The 12294-nt window shown below is 39.5% G+C and overlaps 1 protein-coding gene and 1 non-coding gene across 2 annotated transcripts in view; both read right to left on the bottom strand.

Moving 5' to 3' along the window:
* LOC141621923 (uncharacterized) overlaps positions 1–12294 on the bottom strand; it is a 35198-nt gene that overhangs the window by 14498 nt on the left and 8406 nt on the right. The gene's annotated exons all lie outside the window — the stretch shown is intronic.
* Positions 2573–2679, bottom strand: LOC141624660 (small nucleolar RNA R71). Its single transcript, XR_012534465.1, has one exon. It is a non-coding gene; the product is annotated as a small nucleolar RNA R71 (small nucleolar RNA).

Raw genomic sequence — 12294 nt, 5'->3', positions numbered from 1 at the left:
AACCTAACACGGATTAGTTAACCCGTGCAACATAGCAAATCACTCGATTGAGGCTTTTTATTCCCCTCGATCGAGTATTCTTCCAGCCAAACCGATCGATCGAGCACTTTAGGCTCTCGATCGAACACTTCCAAATAAGCTCCTTTCGATCGAGCATAGCACATACTCGATCGACCAACTGCAGCAGCCAAACTACTCGATCGACCATCCAAAGCTCTCGATCGAGCACCTTCTACTGAGATCAGCATCAAAACTCATCTGGTCAGCTTCCTGAGTGATAAGTGCATATTTTATACATTTTAACCCCCTATATTAGCTTGATTTTACATGTCTTTAGCACTTATCTTAAGTGTTTTATAGCTAATATTTGCATTTCTAGTTGTTTTGGAAGTTTTGACATATTTTGTAGGAAACAATCTTTTTGGAGCTAAAATACTACAAGGATGCTAGAAATTGCAAGCTAAGTGGAAAGAAGACTAAATGGACTAAGAATTGGATGTTGCATGGACTTTGTATTTCAAGTTGCATGGGTTTGTATGAGGAAAATGTTGGATCAAAATAAAAATGCAAGAGAAGTCAACAATCAAAGTCAAGCCCAAATGTTCAAGTCCAAATCAGAGAGGAAAGAATATGATTCCAAGCTACCTAGGATGCCAAGAGATGAGGTCTTAAACCGGGTGATTAATCGCTAATTAATCACCCACATAGGATACTCTTACTAATTAAGATGGGATTTAATGGAAACGGTAGAGAAACACACGACCCCGATCGGGGCCACCCAACCCCGATCGAGGCTGCATGCATCATGAAAGCTTACGTTTCTTTCACCTCTCCTATAAATAGGAGAGGTATTCCAAGGTTTAGGGCATCTCTCATTTTCACGTCTAAGTTTACTTACAATAGGCTCAAGCATTATATTTTCTCTCATTAGTTTTCTCATTTTAATTTACAAGTTGTTAAGCATTCCATTAGTTAATCTTTCAACATTTGTACTACCAACTATTGTTCAAGCATTTGATATTCAAGCATTTGGTTATTGTTATTTGTTCTTCCATATAAGTTCTCTTCTATTAAGGTATTTCTAATTCAAAGTTTGCAATTTCACATTTCTAATTTAGTTACCACATAGTTTATAATTAAGTACTTCATTTTACATTAGCATTATTCCTTTTACATGTTATATCATCTAATCCATATAAATCATACAACCATGTTTATCATTTCTTATAATTTAGTTTGCAATTTATATTTTAGTATGAGTAGCTAAATTTCCTAGTCTAAAGGCTAGGAGAGCCATGCAAAGTCAAATATATAACATTTTTAAATAGGTTGATAATAATATTGTTCAATTGTTTCCATCACATGTTTGTATTGTTACGTTTAATCTTTGGTTATCGGTCGTAATCGTAGTTTAAGTTTGTTCATTCGTTCTAAAGTCGAGAGGCACGGAATTGAATTAGACTAAGCATGTGTGGTAGGACGACCTAGTCATGGACAAGAGTTTCTCTAGGACCCGGTCTATGGTTGATACTAATGTCGTAAGGTGGGTATCTCTAAGCCTAAACAATGGACAAAATTATTAGTACCGAATTTACCATATTCATATGTTTACCTTTGCATGAGTGACCCGAACCCTTTAGACTCTCTTTTATTATTTAATTTACATCATAATTTTTATTAATCATCAACCAAACAAACCAAACCTAAATCAAAGTCGACCTTGATAAAAATCTACCCATAGCAATTCACGACGTAATTCCCGTTTCCTTGTGTTCGACCCCTATTACTACATTAATTTGTGTCTAGGGAAATTATCTTTGCATAGGTACGCGATAAGCCTATCAAATTTTGGCGCCGTTACCGGGGACACGGTTTTATTACGTTTTGAATTGTCGATTTTTATCTTGTTTTCCTTTGTCTTGGGGAACACTTGTTCCTTGAGACCGTTACTTATCACTTCTCTAGAAATTGTTGTCTTATGCCCAGGTCCTCATGCAAGGGAGAATTGCTTTCACCGGATTCCGATCCCGAGAGAACCTTTAGGAGAAGACGACGGTTTTGGAAGGAAGTAAAAGAGGCCTCTTCTCCTGTACAAGCCGAAAGTGCTAGAAAGTCTTATTTAGACGATCTAGAAGCCCTTGAAGAGGAGGAGGTTTCAAGTTCATCATCTCCACCACCACCACCATCTACTACCAAAAAGATGGTGAAACTTTTCGATCACTCAAAGCCCACCGCGGCCATGCTTCCGGCCGGTATCACAACCACTCAAATCACCGCGCCAGACTTCGAGATCAAACTGGCTTTCATTAGCCTTGTGGAGAGGAAGCAATTTGGGGGAAGTCCTTTGGAGGATCCCAATTTTCATGTGCAAAACTTTTGTGACTATTGCTCCATGATCCGTCAAACGGGCGTCACTCAAGCCCAAATAAGGGAAATACTTTTCCCTTTCTCTTTGAAGGACAAGGCCAAGCTTTGGATCAATAGCCTTGACCGCACTGCCATGGGAATCACCAATTGGGAGACTTTGGCTCTAGACTTCTATCAAAAGTTTTTTCCACCGGAGAAAACTCAAACTTTGAGGAGCCAAATTACCGGATTCCGTCAACAAGCTCTTGAGAGCTTATATGAGGCTTGGGAGAGGTACAAAGAGCTTCAAAGACAATGCCCACATCATGGGCTAGATGATTGGTTTCTAGCAATAACATTCTACAATGGATGTTGTGCCGAGTCCCGAAGGATTCTTGATTGTGCCAACAATGGGCGGTTTGATCAAATTGACACCGACCTTGCTCATGCCACGATCAAATCTATAGCAGTCCATGATGCACAATATGTCAATTCCCGAGTTGTGTCATCCAAAGGTAAAGAAGAATCCTCCAACAACTCCGTTTTGCTAGCTCAAATTGCCTTGCTCCAACAACAATTGGCGGAAAGGGATGCTAGAGATTCCGTTCAACAAGTCAATGCTATGTCTTCAACAAGCCAAATCGTTGTGTATGATGGTTGCGGAGGTGCGGGTCATTATGCCGCTCATTGCTAAGCTCCTATTGAAGAGGTAAATGCCTTTCTAGCTTTAAGACAAAATGCTTATCCACCGGGTACATTCTCAAACACATATAACCCAAATTCAAGATTCACCCGAATATGTCTTATAGAAGCAACAATGTGCTAAATCCTCAACCACAACCCCCACCACAACAAAATGCCTATGTCCCTCAACAACAAAAATATGTCCCTCCACCGGGTTATCAAAATCAACAAAGGCCCCCACAAAACAATGTCCAACAAAATCAACCTCCACCACAAAATGCCCAACAAAACAACCAAGAAGGAGGTAAGCTTGAGGGCTTGATAGTCCGTATGCAGAAGGAATTGTTGGCTCAAATCCAAAAGAATGAGCAAGCTCAAAATGCCGCAATTAAGATGTTGGAGCAACAAATGGCTCAATTGGCCTCATCTAGCTCCTCAAGGAAATCGGGTTAACTACCCCCTCAAGGTGAGCAACCACATGTTACCCTTAATTCTATCTCCTTAAGAAGTGGTATAAAATATGATGGGCCATCCATGCCCAAAGAAGATTAGGAGGTGCTTGTTGAGTTGGAGATCCCTCCAAATGATAAGGAAAATGAAGAAATTCCCAAGAAAGTGGATGATCCATTTGTTGTTGAAAAAGTCAAGGAAGTGGAGGATGCTCCTCCAAAGAAAGATGTTGAAGCAAAGATTCTGGAAAAATTCAAAGTGCCATTTCCTCATAGATTGGAAAAGCATCAAAAGAATTCTCAATTCGGTAAATTCATGGAAGTTGTGAATAATCTCCAGGTAACCGTTCCTTTTACCGAATTAATCACTCACATTCCAACTTACATTAAGTTCATGAAGGAAATTTTAACTAAGAAGAGGACTTTTGATGAGGTTGAAACAATAGCTCTCACCGCCGAGGTGAGTGCTCTTTTGCAAAACATGTCCCCTCCTAAATTAAAAGATCCTAGTAGCTTTTCTATTCCATGCACAAATTGCACCTACCAAATTGACAAAGCTTTATGCGATTTAGGTGCTAGTGTGAGTGTAATACCTCACTCTATTTGTCCTAAGCTTAATATGGGAGTCTTAAAATGCACTAGTGTCACATTGCAAATGGCGGACCGTTCTATAAAACGCCCTTTGGGAGTTTTGGAGGATGTTCTTGTTAAAGTTGGTAAGTTTTTCATTCCGGTTGATTTTATTGTTCTTGACATGGCCGAGGATGCCCAAATCCCAATCATTTTGGGAAGACCATTTTTACACACCGCGGGTGCGTTAATTGATGTCAAGAATGGTAAAATTACATTTGAAGTGGGTGACGATAAGGTCACATATATTTGAATAGTGCCATGAAGAGTCCAATGATAGAAGAGTCTTGTTATTCTATTTACATTTTGGATGTTGTTGACATCGTTATAGAAGACTCTACACCTCGATCTTTATCTAAAGATCCCTTGGAGGCACTCTTGCTTTTAGAATCATTTTCAGGTGACGATGAGATTGGAAATGAGGAGATTGATGCTTTGGAGCAAGAATTGGATGGAGAGGAGCTATAATTGGAAGAGAGCTCACATTTTATAGGCTTGGTTGCTACACCTCAAGATCTTGAGGTACAAAAACCCGACCTTAAGCCCTTCCTTCCAATTTGAGGTATGCTTTTCTAGATGATAAGGAGATGTGTCCGGTAATCGTTAGTGCTAAATTAAATGATATTCAATTGGCTAAATTGCTTCATGTCTTAAGGTCTCACAAGAAAGCCATTGGTTATAAACTTGACGATTTAAAAGGCATAAGTCCCGAATTTTGCATGCACCGAATTAATCTTGAGGAAGATCATAAACCATGTGTCCAAGGTCAAAGACGTCTAAATCCTAACATGCAAGAAGTGGTCAAAAAGGAAGTGCTTAAATTGTTAGATGCGGGAATTATCTATCCGATTTCCGATTCTAAATGGGTGAGTCCGGTCCAAGTGGTCCCTAAGAAAGAAGGAACAACCATAGTCAAAAATGATAAAAATGAGCTAATTCCAACTAGAATTGTGACGGGTTGGAGAATGTGCATTGACTATAGGAGGATAAATCTAGCCACCAAGAAAGACCACTACCCATTACCTTTTATTGACCAAATGTTGGAAAGGTTGGCATGCCACAAATATTTTTGCTACCTAGATGGTTATTTCGGGTTCTTTCAAATACTCATTCACCCGGATGACTAAGAGAAGACCACGTTTACATGTCCCTATGGTACATTTGCCTGCCGTCGAATGTCTTTTGGTCTTTGTAATGCCCCCGGCACTTTCCAACGTTGCATGATAAGCATCTTTTCCGACTACATTGAGTCTATCATGGAGGTGTTTATGGATGATTTTAGTGTCTATGGTTCTTCTTTTGATGCTTGTTTGACTAACTTGTCCAAAGTTTTAAAGCGTTGTGAAGAGGTTGATTTGGTGTTGAATTGGGAAAAGTGCCACTTCATGGTAAATGAAGGAGTGGTGCTTGGTCATATTATTTCCGAAAGAGGAATTGAAGTGGACCGTGCTAAGGTCAAAGTTATTGAGCAACTACCCCCACCGGTAAATGTGAAGAGTGTAAGGAGTTTCTTAGGCCATGCGGGTTTCTACCGCCGTTTTATTAAAGATTTTTCTAAGATTGACAAACCCCTTACGGAGCTTCTTTTAAAAGATGCTCCCTTTGTGTTTACTAACGATTGTCTTGAGTCTTTTAATAGGATCAAGAAAGCTTTGATTTCCACACCTATCATCCAATCACCGGATTGGAACTTGCCATTCGAGCTCATGTGTGATGCAAGTGACTATGCGGTAGGTGCCGTGCTAGGACAAAGAAATGATAAGGTTCTCCATGCTATCTACTACGCTAGAAAAACCTTGGATGCGGCTCAAATTAACTATGCCACGACGGAGAAAGAGCTACTTGCCATTGTCTATGCCTTAGACAAATTCCGCTCTTACTTGATCGGTTCCAAAGTCATTGTTCATACCGATCATGCCGCATTGAAGCATATCCTAGCCAAACAAGAAGCTAAGCCAAGGTTGATAAGATGGATCTTGATTTTGCAAGAATTTGATCTTGAGATTAAAGACAAGAAGGGGGCCGAAAATGTTGTTGCCGATCACTTATCCCGATTGAAGTTCCATGATGGAGGTATTGAGTTACCTATCGATGATTCCTTCGCCGACGATGTTCTAATGATGTTGGAAGCCAATACTCCTTGGTATGCCGACATAGCCAACTACCTAGTTGGGAGAGAGTTGCCACCCAACCTTTCATATCAACAAAGGAAGAAGTTCTTACATGATGCCAAGTTCTGCCTATGGGATGATCCACATTTGTTCAAACATTGATCCGATGGACTATTACGGAGATGTATCCCACATTGAGATGTGAAAGGGGTGCTAGAAGGATGCCATTATTCTCCTTATAGTGGTCATCATGTACCATCCAAGACCGTTGCAAAGGTATTGCAATCCGGCTTCTATTGGCCAACTATGTTCCAAGATGCTAAGAATTTCGTGATGGCTTGTGATGCTTGCCAGAGGACGGGCTCCATATCAAGGAGGCACGAGATGCCTCTAAATGGTATCTTGGAAGTAGAGATGTTCGATGTTTGGGTCATAGATTATCAAGCACCGTTTCCTTCCTCAAAAGGGAATCGGTATATTTTGGTTGCCGTTGATTATGTCTCTAAATGGGTAGAGGCAATTGCTACTCCAACCAATGATGCTCGCACCGTGATTAACTTATTCAAGAAGAGCATATTTCCACGGTTCGGTGTTCCAAGAGCTATCATTAGTGATCGTGGTACTCATTTCGGTGAGAAACAACTTGATGCTTTGTTGGAAAAATATGGAGTCTATCATAGAAGAGGCTTGGCTTATCACCCACAAACTAGTGGCCAAGTGGAGGTTTCCAACCGTGAGATCAAGTCCATACTTGAGAAAGTTGTTGCCAAATCACGAAAGGATTGGAGTATGAAGCTCGATGACACCTTATGGGCCTACCGTACCGCGTTTAAGACACCTATTGGTACCTCACCATATAGGTTGGTCTATGAAAAGGTGTGCCATCTTCCCGTTGAGATGGAACAAAAGGCTTTTTGGGCAATTAAGGAACTTAACATGGACCCGAAATTGAGTGGAGAGAAGCGGCTATTGCAACTTAATGAACTCGATGAGTTCCACTTGCAAGCTTATTAGAGCTCTCGTCTCTACACCGAGAGGACGAAAAGATAGCATGACAAGAAGATCTTGAACAAAGAATTTCAAATTGGTGATAAGGTCTTGTTATTCAATTCCCGTTACAAGCTATTTCCGGGAAAATTACGATCACGGTGGACCGGTCCATATACCGTCACAAATGTCAACAAGTTCGGTTCCGTTGAAGTGATGACCACCAAGGGCGAAAAATTCAAAGTAAACGGTCATCGTTTAAAGCTCTACCATGAGAATGTGATCGTTGGTGTGATAGAGGAAATGACCGTTCAACCTCTGCCAAAGAAAGCTTGACCCGACTCAAGTTTTTTTTCGTCGTGCGGGAAGTTAAACCAGCGCTTCTTGGGAGGCAACCCAAGCTTTTTATTGCTTTTATTTATTTTTGTTTTTAATTTTCTGCAATTTATTGTTTTTCGTAGATTAGTAATAAAATACTCGACTTGACGGTGTTTCTTTTTGTGATTTTTAGGTGAAAATGAAGAAAGGAGAATTTGGAGTGAATTTGGCACGCTTCCCCATGCAAGAACCCCGTTCGGGGACGTGGTTTTCGAAAAAAAAGAAAAGAATTCACTTCCATAGACGAGCAGGTCAAACACGGGAAAAGGTAGTCAACCCCGATCGGGGTTGGGGGCCCAGATCGGGGTCGTGGTTCTGTGATTTTATTGTTGCTATTTGACGGGTAAAAACAAAAAAGCTTCTATCCTTCACTTGCAAACCCGACGGTACTTTCCTCTTCTCTATTTCCATTATTTTCTTCAATACTTCACCTAAAATCACAAGGAAACATCAATTTCTTCATTGATTTGCAAGATTCATTCACCCATTAACATCAATTGGTAAGTTTCCTTCTCTTTTCTCTTTTCATTCATCCATTTCAATCAATTAATTGGATTATTCAAACCCTAACTCAATTTCGGGGAATTCGATTTTGTGCTTTTTAGTGCTAGAAATTGATTGTAGAATGCTTATTACATGTTTGTAGTGTGAATTAGTTCACTAATTCATACTATTATGCCTATTAGGATGAATTTTGGTTTGCCTTAAGATGAATTTTTGTCTTCAATTTCAGAAAAATGGCACCAAGAAGACCTCCTATCCAAGGTGCTTCTAACAGAAGGAGATGTGAGGCGGAATCCTCCCATGCTGCGGAGGATGTGCAAATGGAAGAAGTCCCGGAGTGGCAAGACCCAGATTTTCTGGGTGTGATCTTCAATTCACAAGCTCAATACAACAATTGGGTCATCTTGAAGAGCAAAGGTATAAAACCAAAAAAATTTATCAACCAAGCTTCTTTAAACAACATTGGAATTGAGAAAAATGTGAAAGCTTTGTTTAAAAATCTTGGTATGAAGTATTGTTACACAATGAATTATAAGACCTTCCCCGAACTCACCCTTGAGTTCTTGAGCTCTTTCGAGTTTCATAGGTCTAGGAAACCCGGTTTTATTGTTTTTGTTACCTTTCGCTTGTTTAACGAAGACCATAGAATGGACTTAGCGGACATTGCCGTTATCTTTCAATTGCCTCTCAAGGACTTACCCATCGAATCACCCGGTGATTATAACCCCGTTTTGACTTGGAATGCAATCTCTCACTTGCCTTTTTCGGGTTGGGATCATACCCCTCATCAATTTATTCATTATCCCGACATAAGGATTTGGCAAAGGTTTATGGGATGGACCTTTTTTGGGAGAAATGAACCTCACTCGGTGAGGAAGATTGAGGTAGAAATTTTGGGTGCTTTCTTGAATGTTAATGGTGATGAGAAATGGGGAATCAATATCCCCTACCACTTTGTGGTCCACTTGACCAAACAATGTAATGTCAAGAATAGTTGTATTGTCTTAGGAGCTTTGGTCACTAAGATTGCACACCACTTATGTAGGTTTAACCAAGAGAATACCAATTTGAGACCATTGCTTGAGTCTAGGGAAAAGGGAATTGGGCTTGATTATGAATATTTTCTTTCTTGTAATTGGTTTAGGAATGCTTACCCTAACATGGTTTGGAAGATAGGTAGGAAAGACTCCATTAGTCTACCCGAGGAAAAGAAAGAAATTAAGGCTTTGGTTCACACTAAGCCTCATCGTGGAAGTGACCCCTTTACTAGACCTACCTAACATTTAGACCTAAGAGGTGAGCCGCCTACCACGGTTGAGAGGCGTGCGGGAGGTCAACCCTCTTGAGCACGTCACTCCACCTCTAGCATTGAGTCACCATCTAGCATAGAAATGATGAATATGATGCGGGAAATGAACTTAGGTGTAAATCAAATTCGTGATGACCAACGACTTGCATTACATCCTATTTATGATCATTTTTCTAGGCAAGGAGTTGTCCAACCCGAGGGGCCACACCCTTCATTCTATACTTATCCTCCGGGTGGATTTCCTCCTCCTTCCCCTATTCCCCCTCCCCCTCCTAACAATGATGCAGATACATTTGCTACATATGAACCCGGTCCGGATTTTTGTGGTTCGGATTATGGTGTTGAGGCATTATATGGAGGATATAGAGGATATGGTGGGTATGGTGGGATTAGTAGCTATGGTGATCGTCTTGGTAGTGGCCAAGATATTGGTGAGTACGTCACTCCTCTTCAAGAGGATGATTCAAGTGGAAGTGGCCACCAAGGTGAATCAAGTGGTAGTGGTAAGAAGAAGAAGAAAGGGAGGAAGGGGTTCAATTTTTGGCCCTTTTCTTAGTTGATTGATGAAGAAATCCCCCGAATTCATGCTAGCTTGGGGGGGGGCTAGCGAGTTGAGTAAGTTTTAATTGCTTTGCATATTACTTTAGATCTTGCAACCCATTAAACATAACCTCTAGTCCTTCTTGTTTTGTGCTTTGAGCCATTTTTATGGTTTGATTGGGTGATTTGAATAGTTAGCTTTTGGGAAGGATGGGTGTTTTAGTTTGTGGATGGTTGTTGCTAATGGTTGTTGCATTTGCATATAGTTTAGTTTGCATGTAGTGTAGAAAATTTGAAAATTTTTGAGAGAAATTTTTGCTTTGTGCATGCTTGTAGCCTAGTTTCCTCTTTGCTTATCCTAATAATGGCTTGTTGCTAATGATTTATTCTTTAATGATGGGATAATAGCTACATGGGGACGTCTTGACATAGTAGGTAGAAGATGGAGAATGAACCGAATAGGCTTGATCTTGACTTGTGGCAAGCTAAAAAATGGTAAGGTAGAGCCTCTTTAGACCGATGCATACATATCTGTCCGGTGTCTCTTAGGTGAGTGTAGGTGTCTCCTTATAATGCGTCTTTCATCAAAACGCACAAGTATGGTTCTCATGTCATTTCTTGGTAAGCATGCGTTCATTTGTTATAGCATTTTGGAGCCATTCACATGATATTTTAGCCTTTTTTACCCCTTCACAAAATTTATCCCTAGCTACATCATTGAAATTGCCTACCCTTGTTGAGCTAGTAGCTTAGTTGAAAAGTGTTTGGGTGCTCATTGGGATATGTTTTATTGTTTGAAGTCATGTGAGCTTCGTCTTAATGCTCAAAAAGAAAAAAAATGGAAAAGAAAAAAAATGAGAATGAGAAAAAAAAATGAAAAAATGAAGAAAGGAAAAAATGAATGAATGAGAAAAAGCATGAAAGAAAAAAAAGAAGTATGCATTAAAAAGAGAAGAAGAAGAAAATATGTGAGAAATTCTCAAGCATTATTCATTTTACTTTAGAGAATTTTCTTATGGTTTGAATTGCAAAATTGGGTTAGATTTGGGATTGAGCATCCTTGCATTTTGGTAGTTGCTAGCTTAACTTAGCTCCACATTACCATAACTCTTTTGTTCCCCCTTCTTACCCATGTTTATTTGCCTTCTTTCTACCCATTTGGCTTCTTTATCATGCTTACATTTGATTGTCTTTGCTTGCTAGTTTTGACATGTTTACCATATTAGATTGCGGGCACATTGTTATAAGTTGAGGATAGTTGAGTGTTCATTCACAAAATTGTCCTTTCACATACAAAAGCGTTTGAGTGCCCCGTGAGAGTCCATAAGTCAAAAGATCATGCAAGAGCTTAAAGGTTCATTCAAAATTTTCTATGCTACGCCGTCGTGGAAATCTCATCCATGTCTTGCTTTATTCCTTGCCCATGTTGTTTCGGGTTTTTAAATCATTATGCTTGACTTGTTTAGGATATTGCAATTTATGAGATTTGGTCTCTTGCTTGAGGACAAGTAAGGATTTAGCTTGGGGGAGTTTGATAAGTGCATATTTTATACATTTTAACCCCCTATATTAGCTTGATTTTACATGTCTTTAGCACTTATCTTAAGTGTTTTATAGCTAATATTTACATAATTACATTTCTAGTTGTTTTGGAAGTTTTGACATATTTTGTAGGAAACAAGCTTTTTGGAGCTAAAATACTACAAGGATGCTAGAAATTGCAAGCTAAGTGGAAAGAAGACCAAATGGACTAAGAATTGGATGTTGCATGGACTTTGTACTTCAAGTTGCATGGGTTTGCATGAGGAAAATGTTGGATCAAAATAAAAATGCAAGAGAAGTCAACAATTAAAGTCAAGCCCAAATGTTCAAGTCCAAATCAAAGAGGAAAGAATAGGATTCCAAGCTACCTAGGATGCCAAGAGATGAGGTCTTAAACCGGGTGATTAATCGCTAATTAATCACCCACATAGGATACTCTTGCTAATTAAGATGGGATTTAATGGAAACGGTAGAGAAACACACGACCCCGATCGGGGCCACCCAACCCCGATCGGGGCTGCATTCATCATGAAAGCTTACGTTTCTTTCATCTCTCCTATAAATAGGAGAGGTATTCCAAGGTTTAGGGCATCTCTCATTTTCACGTCTAAGTTTACTTACAATAGCCTCAAGCATTATATTTTCTCTCATTAGTTTTCTCATTTTAATTTACAAGTTGTTAAGCATTCCATTAGTTAATCTTTCAACATTTGTACTACCAACTATTGTTCAAGCATTTGATATTCAAGCATTTGGTTATTGTTATTTGTTCTTCCATATAAGTTCTCTTCCATTAAGGTATTTCTAATTCTAA

Source organism: Silene latifolia, chromosome X, assembly GCF_048544455.1.
Source record: "Silene latifolia isolate original U9 population chromosome X, ASM4854445v1, whole genome shotgun sequence".
Classification (NCBI taxonomy): Eukaryota; Viridiplantae; Streptophyta; class Magnoliopsida; order Caryophyllales; family Caryophyllaceae; genus Silene; species Silene latifolia.
This window is presented reverse-complemented; position numbering and strand designations above follow the sequence as displayed.